The 15,342-nt window shown below is 44.3% G+C and overlaps 1 non-coding gene across 1 annotated transcript; it reads right to left on the bottom strand.

Moving 5' to 3' along the window:
• Positions 1–8,788: 8,788 nt before the first annotated feature.
• Positions 8,789–8,894, bottom strand: LOC119799644. Its single transcript, XR_005282920.1, has one exon. It is a non-coding gene; the product is annotated as a U6 spliceosomal RNA (small nuclear RNA).
• Between the last annotated feature and the right edge of the window lie 6,448 nt (positions 8,895–15,342).

Genomic DNA, 15,342 nt, shown 5'->3' with positions numbered 1-15,342 from the left:
GGGCCTAGTTTCATCCGGTAGTATAATTAATAAAAACCCAGAGACAGATATTGGGGTTCAACCTGAAGGTCAGAAAAGCAAAACAGCTGGTCACTGGCTCTTACCTCTACCTCAGTCCCAAATGGCGATCCTGACTCCAGAATGAGACTGTGTCTGAGAGCTGTCGCCTCCCATTTTATATTCCTCTCTAGGGCTGGGATTAAAGGCATGCACCACTACCGTCCTGTTTCCATGGCAAACTAGTGTGGCTACTGGGATTAAAGATGTGTGTCACCACTGCCTGGTCTATAAGGCAGCTGTTTTACTCTCTAATCTTCAGGCAAACTGTATCTATTAAAATACAAATAAAATAACTACAATCATAGCACCATTTATTTAAATATGTTATTGCAAAGGGAGTGTATGGGCACCTTTGTTAGAAATAATTTGCCTGGGGGGCTGGAGAGATGACTCAGTGGTTAAGAGCATTGCCTGCTTTTCCAAAGGTCCTGAGTTCAATTCCCAGCAATCACATGGTGGCTCACAACCATCTGTAATGAAGTCTGGTGCCCTCTTCTGGCCTGCAGGCATACATGTAGACAGAATATTGTATACATAATAAATAAAAAAATAATTTGACTGTTTGTGCTTTCTTTCTGGGTCCTCCCTTACATTCCATTGGACAGTGTATTGATCTACTAGTGTCAGGCTGTTTAGATTACTGTAGTTTAGGAATCTGTTTTAAATTCAGGACATAGGATTCCTCTATCTGTATTCTTTTTGCTTAAGATTGCTTTGCAAGCTCCTCTTTTTTTTCCCACCAACATCCAAAACCTTTTTTTTTTTTTTTTTTTTTTTTTAGTTAACAGTAAGATCCAGGGTTAGTTTTTGTAGCTGCGGCTGGCCCTTCTGCCTCTGGCATGTTCAAACTTCAAGCCATTGGAGCGGACATAGGGTTTGGTATGGCTGCGTGGAGTTCCTGGGGCCAGTAGACATCTCGGCTCTTCCGAGGTCCAGACAGTAGCACAGTGCCATGGCCCTTAGGAGACTCAAAGGCCAGCTGGTCGAAGGTGAGGAGGATCTTACCCCCAGCCTTGAGGATGCGACTTTGGGCCCGGCTGCTCACCCGCAGAGCACACACCTTCAGTTTGGGCACTTCGAGAATCCTCATGTCATCTGTGACCATCCCCATAACCACAGCTGTCTTGTTTCCTTTAATCCTAGCACTGGTGAGGAAGAGGCAGGCAGATCTCTTTGAGTTCAAGGGCAATCTGGTCTACAGAGCAAGTTCCAGGACAGGCTCCAAAGCAACACAGAGAGAAACCGTGTCTTGAAAAACAGAGAGAGAGAGGTGGGGGAGGGAGGGTTTGGATGAGGCTCATTGATTTAAAAAAGTGGCTCCCAAGCCTCTTTTATCCCCCACTGTCTGCCACAAGCAGCTTTGAGTGTGAACTCCTGACATGCACATGTGCATTTAAGGTAATTTGTGCCTTCATTATAGCACCAATCCATTTATGCTCATTATAAAGCACATGTAAGCATCAATTTTAAAAATGTAGAAAAGATGACATAAACTTTATAATGTTTTGTTTCATCGCTGTCCTTAGCTGCTTAGGATGAGACCTCTCATTCCCAATGTACAGAGCTATATTTCAAGCGACCTTGGTAACTGACACACTTTTTGCTTAACTTGTGGGACCTGAATACTTGCCATTTTTGTCCCTGGCAATGTGACTGATTACAGACTCGCCAGCTCTCTCTTCCTCTCATCTGCCTCGTGCATGGAAGTGTACTTCAGCCACGGCTGTTTTAGAGCAGAAAACCTTTCTACATCTTGCACATTTTGAGATGTTTAGGAAAGTAGATCTCGTGTAGACCCACTTACCTGAGCTGTCCGTGAGGGTCGGTTCTCACTGGGGAGAGAAGCAGGAGGTGAGGCTGCCGTGTTCCTCAGAGTCCCTCAGGATCCTGGTGGTTTGTGTATGGTGAGGGCAGGACCAAGTGAAGCCCTGAAGGCCATTGCTTATAGCGAGTAGTTCTTGATTTTGGCTTAAAATCTTTATTAATAATTTTTTTTTACTTTGTTGGACATAGTGACACTGCCTTTAATCCCAGCACTCAGGAGGCTGAGGCAGGTGGATCTCTGTGAGTTTGAGGCCAGCCTGGTCTATAAGCAAGTTCTAGGCCAGCCAGGTATACACAGTGGGATACATTTCCAGAATTTGTTTATAAAACAATGAGTTCCATTATGACATTTCATTGTGCTGTGCTCATATTGACCCCTCTATTCTCTTTTGCCAGCCTTCTCCCTCTCACTGGTCCCCAAAGCACCCCAAAGAGGATTCTCGAAGTGTCATGCGTGTATGTGTATCTTTATGCATGTGTGTATATGTGTATGAACGTGTATGCATGTGCATATGTGATATGTGTATTATATGTGCATATGTGCATGCATGTGTGTGCATGTGTATATATGTGTAGGTGTGTAAGTATGTGTGTATGTATGTGCATGTGTGTATAATGTGTATATGTGTATTTGTATGTGCATGTGTGTGTTTGTATGTGTGTGCATGCATAGAGGTCAGAGAACCTTGTGGAGTTGTGTTCTCCTACTTTTTTTGGTAGTTTCTCGAGAAAGCATTTCTCTGTGTAGCTTTGGAGCCTGTCCTGGAACTAACTCTTGTAGACCAGGCTGGCCTCGAACTCACAGAGATCCACCTGCCTCTGCCTCCTAAGTGCTGGGATTAAAGGCATGTACCACCATTGCCCTGCTCTCCTTCTACATTTAAAGGGTTCTGGGGATTAAACTCAGATAGTCAAGCACATATGGCAAACACTTTATCCACTGAACCATCTTGCTGGCCCTGTTATGCATTTTCTTGATTTCTAAGGATGTTGAACTTTTAAAAATATATTTATTGCCCGTTTGTGCTTATCTTTTGAGAATTTTATTATTTATTTCATTATTCCATTTATTGTTTGGGTCAGTTTTTTGGTGTTTAGTTTTTGGGTTCTTTATATATGCTAGGTATTAATATTGTGGTGGCTAGTTTTCTGTCAACTTGACACAAGCTAGAATTGTCTTAGAGGATGGAGCCTCAGCTGAGGCAATGCCTCCATAACACTGGCCTGTAGACTGATTGATGTGGGAGGGCCCAGCCCTTTTGGATGGTGCCACCCCAGGCAGGTGGTCTTGGGTTGTGTAATGCCTTAGGGAGTGAGTCAGTAAACAACATTTCCCCGTGACATTGCTTCAGGTCCTGCCTCCAGGTTCCTGTCTTGAGTTCCTGCCCTGAATTCCCCCAGTGATGGTGTGTGGCCTTAGAGTTGTAGTATGAAATAAATCCTTTCTTCCACAGATTGCTTTTGGTTATGGTGTTTATTACAGCAATAGAAACCCTAGCTAAGACAAATGTATAGCAGCTAAGATTTTCTCCCATTCCATAAGCTGTATTTTTACTTGATTAATCATTTCATTTCCTATGACTTTTTGAAATAAATTTATTTGATGTGTATGTGTGTGCCTGAGTGTGTGCCCCACGTGCATTCAGGAGTCTGCAGAGGTCAGAAGAGGCATCTGATTCCCTGGACCTGGAGCTACAGACAGTCGTGAGCTGCCTGTGGCTGCTGAATAGAAATCTGGGTCCTCTGCAAGAGCAATAAGTGTTCTTAACCCAGGGCCATCTCTCCAGCCCCTAAGGAAGCTTTCAGATTTCACGAAATTCCACTTGTCGTTTCTGGTGCTATTGTGGCCTTTCTTAGGAAGTGCATGTCTGTGCCTACATCTTGAATGTTTTCCCTTTTTCTTTGCAGCAGCTTCTCAGTATCAGGTCTTACATGAGGTTGTCTGATCCATTTTGAAATGACTTTTTTTTATGGGATGAGTGATAAGAATCTATCTTCATTTTTCTATGTGTAGAAACCCAGTTTTCCCGGGGCATCTGTCACAGAGGAATCCCTTTTTCTTTTCCTTTGGGACCTTTATTAAAAGTAAGGTGGGTTTATTTCTGGGTCTGCTATTCTATTCCATTAGTCACCTGTCTATTTTTGTAACAGTACCATGCTGGTTTTGATACTATGCTCAGAGGTATAATTTAAATCAGGTATTGTGATTTACGCTCCTTATACATTGTTCTCTGTACTCTTTCTCTTAGCAATTGCTTTGGCTTTTTGGGTCGTCAGTACTTCTGTGTAGACTTCCAGATTGTTTTGGTCAGTTCTGTGAAGACTGTCATTAGAATTTTGATAGAGGTTGCGTTGAATCTGTAGGTTACCTTTGATAATATAGCCATTTTTAAAACATTAACTCTGCCGGTTTACAAGCTTGGAAGGTCTTCCCATTGTCTGCTGCCCTCTTAATTTTTTCCCTAGAGTTTTAAAGTTTTCACTGTGGGGTCTGTGGGGTCCTTTAACCTTCTTGATTAGGTTTATTCCTAGACTGTTTTTAAAGGCACAGCAAGTGTGACTTTTCCTGGTATCTTTTTGGAAAGTTCGTTATTGGTGTTTAGAAAACTTACTGAATGTTGCATGTTGATTTTTTTTTTGTTGTTGTCCTGGTACTTTTTTGAAAGCATTTATCAGATCTATGAGTTTTCTGGTAGAATGTTTGGGGATTTTAAAGTATAGGAAGTATACTTTAAAGTATAGGAAGGAGCATATCATTTAAAAATATGGACAATTTCAGTTTTTCTATTTGTATTCTTTTTATTTCTTTCTAGTATTTTGCCAATGTAGCCAAGACTTCAAACAACATAAGAGTGGAGAGGGTGGGCACGTTGTCTCATTCCTGGTTTTAAAAGGAATAGTTTCATTCCTTTAATAATCTGAAAAGTTTTAACTAAAATAGAATTGCATCATTTCCCTTCCCCCCCAACTACTTTCATGTCCTTTCTTTCCAGTTCCTCTCATGTTGCCCCTCACCTCCTTTCAAACTTGTGTCTTCTTTTTCTTAATTATTGTTATTTATTAAGAGCTTGTCCCTGGGAAAGACTAATTCCCCCCTCTCAATTGTCATTAGTTGCTTGTGGTTTTCATTTAGGGGTGGCCCCTTGAGATTTCCCCCTTCCGTGTGAACACGTGTTGTCATTGTTTGGATCTTGTTTAGGAGGCCATATTGTTATGGTGTCATAGGTATAGCTGCCCTGTCATTTCTAGGAGGCACAATCAGCTAACAGACTCCCTGTTTCTCTGGGCCTTACAATCTTTCTGCTCTCTCTTCCCTGATGTGCACTGAGCTTTAGGTGTAGGAGTTAGTTGTGCTGTAGATGTACCTGTTGGGTTGGACACTATGTGACTGGTTGTTCTCCATGTTTTGACCGGTGTGGCTTTCTGAGATGGTCTCTATCTCTTGCAAAGAGAAGCTTTTTGGATGAGCCATGAGAGCTACATCAATCAAGAAAAGGAGGCTCATAGACAAGAAGAAATGTTTTAGAATTTCCCCCTGTTAGTATAATTTGGCTTTAGTTTCATGGTATACAGCCCTACCATGTTGAGGTTGTTTCTTTGTATCCCTAGTTATCATGAAGGGATAATGAACTTTGTCAAGAACCTTTTCTCTGTTTATAGAGATGATTCTGTGATTTCTGCCTTTGAGTTTATATATGTGCTAGATTACATTTATTGATTGTGTACAAACTGAAATGAAACCAACTTGGCCATGGTATATTATCTTTTTAATAAGTAGCTGAATTCATTTTGCCAGCATTTTATTGATTTTTTTTATTTATATGTGTGCTCATCAGGGGAATTGGTTTATAGTTTTCTAATTTTTTTTGTGTGTGCTATATCCTTATCCAATTTTGTTATCAGGTAATATTGATTTCATGAGGTGGGTTTTGTAGTGTTCTTACCCTTTCTATTTAGTCTGGCAGCAAGTCCATGTGATCTGGGATTTTCTTTGCTGAGTGACCTTATTGCAGATTTGTTCCTGTTGCTCACTGTAGGCCTTAGGTTGTTAATGTCCTCTTGATTTACTTTTGGTTGGTCATAATGTATAGAGGAGCTTACCTGTTTCTTCTGAATTTTTGTTTTGTTTTGTTTTTCGAGACAGGGTTTCTCTGTAGCTTTAGAGGCTGTCCTGGAACTAGCTCTTGTAGACCAGGCTGTCCTTGAACTCACAGAGATCCACCTACCTCTGCCTCCTGAGTGCTGGGATTAAAGGCATGTGCCACCACCGCCCGGCCTCTTCTGAATCTTCAGCTTTTTAGAACACATAGTTTTAAAAATGCTTTCTAGCGATCCTCTGGATTTCAGTGGTATTTACTGTAACACAATCCCTAATTTATTAAATTGGTTTTTCCTCTCTTTTATTTGGTTAGAATGGTTAAGACTTCATTAATCTTGTGTATTGTCACAAAGAATTACCTATTTTGTTTTATTTTGATACTTTGTATTATTGATTTAGTCTTCATTTAATGAATTTTTGCCCTGATCTTTATTATTTCTTTACATTCACTGAGTTTGGGTTTGACTCATTCCTGTTTTTCTAAGACCTTGAGTTGCATCTTTCAGTTACTTACTTGAATTTGCTCTGCTTTTCTTCAGCGTTAGTGTTCATGCCCACACATCCTCCTCTTAGAACTGCCACGCACCCTCCTCTTAGAACTGCCACGCACCCTCCTCTTAGAACTGCCACGCACCCTCCTCTTAGAACTCAGAACTGCCACGCACCCTCCTCTTAGAACAACTGCCTTCATCACATCCCAGACGTTCTAGCTGCACTTTCATTTCCATTTGCTTCTAGGAATTCTTAATTTTCTCCTGATTTCTTCAATGACCCATTGATTATTTAAGAGTGTTTGTTTCATTTATATGTGTATTAGTCAGGGTTCTCTAGAGGAACAGAACGAATAGAATGAATTTATATAAAAGGAGATTTTTTTTAAATTGGCTTGTACAGAGTGATCTGGGTAGATAAGTAATGGCTGTCTCACCCTGGAGAAATTGAGAACATAGTAGCTGCTCAGTCCACAAGGCTGGTTGTCTCAGCAGTTCCAATCTCAAACCGAAGACCTCTGGGTTCCTGGAGAGCTTCTGGGTTTGAGTCTATGCTGCCAGCTCAAACACGCTGTTTCTAATGTCAGAGAAGGAACAGTGACAGAATCGATGAACTTTCCAGTGAGACTGTGAGCAAGCAGACAGAAAACTTTCTTTCTGCGTCCTTTTAGCTGGACTGTCAGCAGAAAGTACTACCCACTCTTAGGCTGGGTCTTCCCATTTCAAATAACACAGTTGAGAAAGTCTCTCATAGGCGTGCTTAACAGCTTGGTTGTATCGATCCCAGATCCACTCAAATTGACCACTAACATTAGCCATCACGTTGTGTGTTTGAACAGTTTCTTCTTCTGTTAGTTTATCCCACTGCGATCTATTTGATAAGATACAAGAAGCAATTTTGTCATTCTTAGTGGCCACACCTTTAGTCTTATACTTGGGAGGCTGAGGCAGGCAGATCTTGAGTTTGAGGGCAGCCTGATCTATGTAGCGAGTTTTCAGGCCAGTCAAACTACACAGTGAGACCCTGTGTCAAAAAAGAAAAGAAAAAAAAATGTTGAGTCTTTTGTATTTGTTAAGATTTGCTAGCTTGGTTTAGAGGCCCAGAAATTAGTCCTAGTTACTTGGGAGGCTGAGACAAGAGGCTTGCAAGTTGCAAGCCTGCCTGGGTTACAGAGAGAGTTCAAGGCTAACCAGGGAAAGTTAGTGAGGACTTGTCTCAAAACAGTAAAAAAATGCTCTGTGGAGTTGGGCAGTGGTGGTACATTCCTTTAATCCTAGCACTCAGGAGGCAGAGGCAGTGGATATCTGTGAGTTCAAGGCCAGCCTGGTCTTTAGAGTGAGTTCCAGAACAGCCTGGGCTGTTCCACAGAGAAACCTGTCTCTAAAAACCAAAAAAAGGAAAAAGAAAGTTCTGTGGGTATAGCTGAGGTCTACAGTGTCTTGCCCAGCAAATATAAGGCCCTGAGTCCAATATGCAGTACAGACACACACACACACACACACACACACACACACACACACACACACACACGTAGATGGAGCAGTGGGGCTATGTCCCGCCACCCGGCTAGCTTTACACCCGAAATAATTACATGGAAACTGTATTCATTTAAACACTGCCTGGCCAATTAGTTTCAGCCCCTTATTGGCTAACTTCTCACATTTTGCTTTAACCCATATTTAGTAATCTGTATAGCACCACGAGGTGGTCGCTTACCAGGAGAGATCTTAACCTGCATCTGTCTCGGAGAGGAGAAGCATGGCGACTGCTTATGGCAACTGCCTGAAGCGTCCGCCTCCTCTCTCCCAGAATTCTGTTCTGTCTATTCCGCCTACCTAATTTTCTGTCCTATTAAAGGGCCAAGCAGTTTCTCAATGAAAGTCCTCCATCTCACACACACACACACACACACACACACACACACACACACACACACAGAGTGAGAGAGAGAGAGCAAGAGAGGAGAGAGAGAGAAAGAGAGAGAGTGAGCGAGAGAGAGCAAGAGAGAGCGAGAGAGCGAGAGAGAGCGAGAGAGCGAGAGCAAGCGAGTGAGCGAGACAGAGATCTTTTAACTGGCGTACCAACCCTATTTACACGTAGGGCTATGATTGACAAGGGTTTGCTGATCCTGGAACTTTGGTTAGTTATTTCCTGGTTCACATATGATCATTTTATTTTTCTTTCATTCATATTATGGATTTTGTTTACTGAGTTAGACATAATTATTCCTGTCTAGTTCTTATTTATTCACATATTCCTTTCATGACATTTATTCTTTCCTCTTAAAAGAGTTTTTCCTTAACAAAACAAAGCAAAAATATGGAACGCTTCATGATTTGCGTGTCATCCTTGCACAGGGGTCATGCTAATCTTCTCTGTGTTGTTCCAATTTTAGTTTATGTGCTGCCGAAGTGAGCACTGAGCTGCCTAATTTGTTATACATTTAGCTGCGTAGAAATACATAATTAAAAAATTATCTATTTTTATCTTATGTGCATGGGTGTCAGGTCCCCTGGAACTGGAGTCACACACAGCTGTGAGCCACTATGTGGGCGCTGAGAATTGAACCCAGATCCTCTGGAAGAGCAGTCAGTGCTCTTAACCACCGAGCCATCTCTCCAGCCTAGAAATACAGAAAATTTAATGTTTTCTTCCTATGCTTCTGAATCAAGTTTTACAACCATCAAAACAGGAGCCATGGATGAAGAGATCTGTCCTAAGCCCTTTGGCTTGGTGTGCGAGGCCCTTTACAGTCTAGCCTCAGTTTGCCTTTCTAACTTCATAATCAACTACATTGGTCAATCTGTGGGCTTCCCATGAGACTGTGAACTTGGGGAGCATAGGACTGGAGACTGGAACCCTGAGATCTCAGCACAAATGAGCTAGCGTGTAGGTCAATGGGCATTCTGCCTTTGGGTTGGATTGTGCCAGTTCAGTGAGACCCCAGACAGTGAGACTGACCCTCCTTCTATCTATAGACTTTTCCAGACAGCCTGGTCTCCACATGGGTCTGTTTGGCAAGAGCAGATGAGCCGTTCAGTGCTTGCATGGATGGAACAGCACAGAGCAGATGGGGGCGGATTGCAAACTTTGCAGGACGTTTCCCTATCCTCTGCACTGTGTCTTCCCTGCCAGCCACTCTGTCTCCAGGCTGCGCCATCATGAGGCCTCCCTGGGCCTTGTCTCATTTACTCAGGAGTCATTGGTATAAAGCAGAATGGTGCTCTCCCCGCCCCCAGCCTTGCTTCCTCCTCACCGTTGAGGGAGTGAAGGATAATTTAGGGTGGTGTGGGGGATGTTTCAGAGGACCTGTGCATAGTGATGGCCAGGCTGTTCTGGCTGTAGGATGTTTGATTTCTCTATTTTGTAGTCTCTAATGCTGCCCCCACCCCTGTCTGCTCTCCTGACCTGATGGAGGCTGGTGGAATCTCCACGTGCCCTGCAGACATGAGCTGTTGTGGATAAGTGTGCTGCTGTGTGGATCTCAGAGAAAGGCTGCCCACAGGGCGTCGGCTCTGGTGCAGGAGTCGTGGACTGGGAGCTTCATGCTGAGCCGTCTCATAAACCAGGCCACTTCTACATAGTGTGTGCGGTGTTTCTGTGGACGAACCAGGGCTTGTCTTGTCTCACCAGGCTTATTTACCCCTGTAGACTGACATTCAGTGCCTTGTCTCTCTCAACCATTGTCTCTATGGGAAAGTGGATATCTGCACAGCAAGTCTTTGCTGTGGATGAACACTGTAGACAATACTGAGAATCAGTGAAGCTAAGCCTGAACCATGGATCTGGGGAGGTAAGCACTGCTTGGTCATTACTGTGAGAATGGGCCGGTCAGCATGATTCTGGATCCCCACTGCAGCTTGCAGACTGGACGTCTGAGGGATGCTTGCTTGTGAGCGGTACTTGGGGGTGCAAGGTTTGTTCACCCAGGAAATGAATCCACAAGCTAGCTGTGGGGAGCTTTACAGCAGACTGGCTCTGACCATCACCTCCCCTGGCCGTTGGGGCTTCTCAGCCTCCACAATCATTGTTTCGGGTTACCAATCTAACGGTGAGCCACAAGGGTGACAGAGTCCGAAGCGGAAAGAACATCCAGGTTTGTGCCCTTTCTTAGGCCTGTGGGACGGTGAAGGGTCAGATGTGTTTGCTTTAGCAAAGGATGATGGGCAGAGTGCAGACTGTTTCTTGCTTGCTGCTCTCTGTGAGGAGACCTGTGTTTGTGGAGAATGGCTGCCAAAGAGGTAGGGTGTGTCCAGATGAAAGAAACAGAAATCCAGTGGATGAGCAAGGGTAGAGATGCTTGTGTTGTTTGATTTTGCCAGAATTCTAAGCAAATGTCTTTGCAGTTGTCTTGGCTTTCCCCACACTGCTCATAAGATGGCGGCAGCAGCTCCAACCTTTGCTTCCTCATACATCTATGCCCAGGGACAAGAACTGGGAGTGAGTTCACAGTTGTCTAGGGGATCAGGCAGGCTTTGTACACTTTCCTTCCTCTTAGTAAGGAAAATCACCTCCCCAGGTTTCTCCTCCGTCTAATAGGCCGGGACCTGTTCTGAATCTACCAAGGAAACAATCTGGAGGATGGAGAGGCGTGTCAGGTGATTGGGTGAGGTAAGTTAGGACCAGGCAAGCAGCTAAGCAGACAAAAGTGAGATTCTGCCAAGAGTCACGAGGAGGAGAAAGGGATGGGCAGAGAGTGGTGTGTAAATTCTTGAGATGCTCCTGAGTCATCAATGACTATTGAGAACATCTTTGGTTTCTACCTGCCTACCTGCCGTACCTTCTTCAGAAGTAGACTTTGATGTTCCTTTGGGCCTGGAGGGGACTCTGTCTTCATCGTTCCATGGTAGACAAATAACAAGAGTCAGACCCATGGGATCAATTTCAGGGCTCCTGTTGGAAATACCGGGAATATGTTCTCCTTACACCATGGTGTCTGAGGAGATGACTCGCCGGCCTGAAGCTCTGGCGCTCTAGTTTGCCTACCTGAACGAATAAATGATCAGATGAAACCAGCAGAAAGGAAAGAACCACGAGCGAATGAGAAACGTGGGTCTAGATGAAGTTCCAGGAGCCCGAAGGCAGTGGTGGCAGATAGACTCACGCCAGGTGGTCTAGTGGTCTGACTTGGCACAACTGCAGCCTCGTTGCTTCCTGCTAGGAATCAGAAACAAGTAGGGAGATGTTGTAAGTAACAGATTCTAAAATCGGAACTGGTTGACTCAAGGAATTCCATCCTGGGCCAAGAAGATCGCAGCCATGTTATGTTCTTATAAAGCAGCTAGTTAAGTCATTTCCTGTCCCATCCTGGGCCCCTCAGCCAGTGTAGACTAAGGTAGGATTGCTGAAGAGCTTGGTGGAACTTTCCAGACTGTGCAGAACACGAGCTATTTCCTGAAACTCAGGTTCTGGGGGGCAAGAGTCTAGCTTCTGTCAAAACGGGGCTTCCTGAAAAAATGTTTGTGTGTAAGAGACCCGCCTCCTTTGCCTTTGGGTGCTGAAAGTCAGGTGATGCTGTGCCTTGCAGGTCTAGAGTACCTGAGTTCCTTGTCAGGTGATATGATTGGGAAGAAAGATGGGGTAAAATCAGTGAGGAGCGTGGGTTAGACTTGCATTCCTGCAGGGTGGGAGGCAGCAAGCTTCTTCCAGGGCAACGAAGGTATTCCAGCAGAGTAAGATCACTAGGCTGGGCGGTGGTGGCACTCTGGAGGTAGAGGCAGGCAGATCTCTGTGAGTTTGAGGTCAGTCTGGTTTACAAGAGCTAGTTCCAGAGGACTCTAAAGCTGCAGAGAAACCCTGTCTCAAAAAAAAAAAAAAAAAAAAAAAAAAAAAAAAAAAAAAAAAGATCATTAGCCATCAGCAGAGACGCACAGCACCTATGCACAATGACTGGCTCGGAACCAGATGATGGAAAGAATTATAGGTAATAGTCATAATCAAAAGACCGTGGATCTGGTTGAAAGCAGGCAGCATGATAATATTGCTCTGTTTTCTTCTCACTCTCGTGTGCCAGGTGTGTTGGTGATGCTCACATTCATCATTTAGCTTGTAGGCTGTCCAACTATGAAGTGCTATACTTAGAGCTCAATAAGAGGTCCCTCATCCTGGGCCTGGGTGTAAAACAAGACATCGTTCTGGGCTACCTGTGACTGATGAGGAAAGGATCGGACTCTGAGATGTGTGTGTGTGTGTGTGTGTGTGTGTGTGTGTTATATGGTAGTGGAGGCCACGGAGATTGTGTGGCTCAAAAGAAGGAGGTATGCAGAAGAGACACTGAAGCGCTCGACTGTTGGGGGCACAATTGTTATCTTACCCTTTGCCAGTCAGCATCTTCCTCTTTGGAAACAGTACCCTCGTTATCATTTGCGGGAACAGCTTCTCACTGACTAAGCTCAGACTCTGAGATGAGGTCTTTTCCTCAGGCACGGGAGCCAGTTCATAGCAGGCAAACAGCCCAATCAAGCATCTATGTAAATGGGATTCAATTCCTGAAGGATTGAAACCGGCTGAGAAAAACTTTGTTCTCTATGATACTGAGGTCATGAGGCCTGGGGTAGGGTCACTGGGACTTCCTTCCCCGTGCGGGGGTGGGGGGTGGGGGGTGGGTGGAGGGGTTGTGGGGTGGGGAAGGGGAGCTTCAGAGAAGCATTTGCCTACATTAGCCAAGAAAAGTGGAAATGGGGAGAGGGATGGAAAGAGGTGAAGTGGGGTGCCTCATCCAAGCTCTGGAGATGACGACACCCCTGAACTTGTTAGTTACATAAGCCAAAAAACTTTTTTTTTTTTTCACGAGCATCTGGGATTCGTAATTGAGAATCCCGTGGCCACAGTTATCTGTGGCACAGGTAAATATGAGTCCTTGTGCTTTGAGTCTGTTGGACACTGTGGTTCTCCAACATGCAACCAACCAAGGAAAGATGGATTCCTTGGCATGTGATAGGAGGAACCAAAAGCTGAGAGGAAAGGTTTCAGGACATCAACAAGAAAGTGTAAAACTCAGAGTCAGGAGACAGAGAAGCTTGTAGGGGGCCCTGGGGAGCCTGCCGCATCTCATGGGAGGTGCGTGTGCTGTTCAAGGCTATTTTGAAGGATTGTCCAAGCCACCTTCTGCTGCTAATGCAGCACCCAACACCTGGTGTTTGTAAGCTCACTCTGGCTATGGTCTTTGGTTGTATCAGCACAAATGGGCCAAGACAGTGCTCAAAAGGGTCAATGAACTTGGGTACTCACTGAAGGCACAGACATATGGGGTTGATACCTGATGGACAGAAAGATGAATTCTGCGCAGATCTCATTGGCGGCTTCTGCGGCTCAGGAGAGGCACAGCAGGGAGAAATCTGAATTTGAATATCACTAGCCTGCTGTCATTCCTGTCTGAATGACACTGTAAACAACCATGTTTATTTATCAACCATCTGCTCAAGGAATGGTATGAACCACCAAGATAAATTCTAATCTCAAACAAGAGAGAAGATGTTTCTTAGCACAGGAATCCTTGCCTTCTGCATTTCACAGAAGCCCCAGCGAAGTGCCTGTTGGATCCACTGGGAGTCTTGCCTGGGGGTTGTCACCGAGGCAGCAAAGGCTGAAATGGGCTGGCACATGCTCATGCCAGGCCCTGTTGAAGGAACACACTGTTACCAGGAGCCCCACTCTGTATTTATAGCACAGGACTTTGCTAAAAGCCTAGGATGAAGCATTATGCAGAATTTCATGCAAAATGTTTCTAAAAGGACTTAGTTATGGAAACTTGACACTGATAAAATGACAGGCAATAAAAACAGGCTGCAACACATAGAAATATTTTCACACAAACATGTACATATGTCTGTGTCTGTGTCTTTACACACAAGACTAAAAGTCTGGCAACTTTTGAATCATAGACTTGTAGGTAACTTGGTGTTCAGGACTCTAAGTCTGGCTCCCAGGTAAGTTGGACATGCAACACTTAGGAAGCTTCTGGAAGCAGTAGCCCAGACCACCATCACTCTGACATTCTCTTTCTCTCTCTCTCTCTCTCTCTCTCTCTCTCTCTCTCTCTCTCTCTCTCTCTCTCTCGATTTATTTATTTTGTATACAGTGTTTTGCCTGCATGTATGCCTACATACCAGAAGAGGGTACCAGATCTTGTTACAGATGGTTGTGAGCCACCCTGTGGTTGCTAGGAATTGAACTCAGGACCACTGGAAGAGCAGCCAGTGCTCTTAACTGCTGAGCCATCTCTCCAGCTCCATCCCATGTCTTTTGAGTCTTGTTCTGTTATTCTCCTTCCAAGACCCCCCCCCCCGCATCAAGCACAGGTCACTATATCCCTGTGACATGCCCCCACACCTGGCCCTCCAACGCACCATTATTTCCTTTATTTCCCAACAGTCTCCACTTCCACTTTCCTTCCTCCAGGAAGTTTCTGACGCTGCTGCTTTTTGCACCCAGGCTTTTTATTCATTTGTATTTCACACTTTTCTACCATGATCATGTAATGGTTCTCTGTGTCATTGTATCTTTTAATGAGAATATAAATGCAAAATCATCTTTAAAATGACTTCTTTCTGTCCCCAACTTACCGTAGGATCATAGTAATGTGCCGCTGTACCTGCCTATGCTGTATCTGATCATATGTCACCTGTGGGATGTGTTACAAAAATGCCACCTTTTAGAGATTATCCAGTTTGTTAGTGGTCACCCAGAGATCTTATGGTAGAACTAAGAACCAGACTTTTGGTTTGAAAGGGGAAGGTGGGTGAGCATGGTAGTCAGAGGTCCTTCTGGATTTGGGGCGCCAGTGTGTCTTGGTTCCGAGCAGTTCTGCTTTGTTCTGGCTTCCTTTGTGTTTCTCTGAAATCCTCCAGGCACTAGCAGAGAAACCC

The sequence above is a fragment of the Arvicola amphibius genome, chromosome 12 (assembly GCF_903992535.2).
Source record: "Arvicola amphibius chromosome 12, mArvAmp1.2, whole genome shotgun sequence".
In the NCBI taxonomy this organism is placed as follows: domain Eukaryota; kingdom Metazoa; phylum Chordata; class Mammalia; order Rodentia; family Cricetidae; genus Arvicola; species Arvicola amphibius.
The sequence above is the reverse complement of the archived record's forward strand: the minus strand, read 5'-3'. Positions and strand labels throughout refer to the sequence as shown.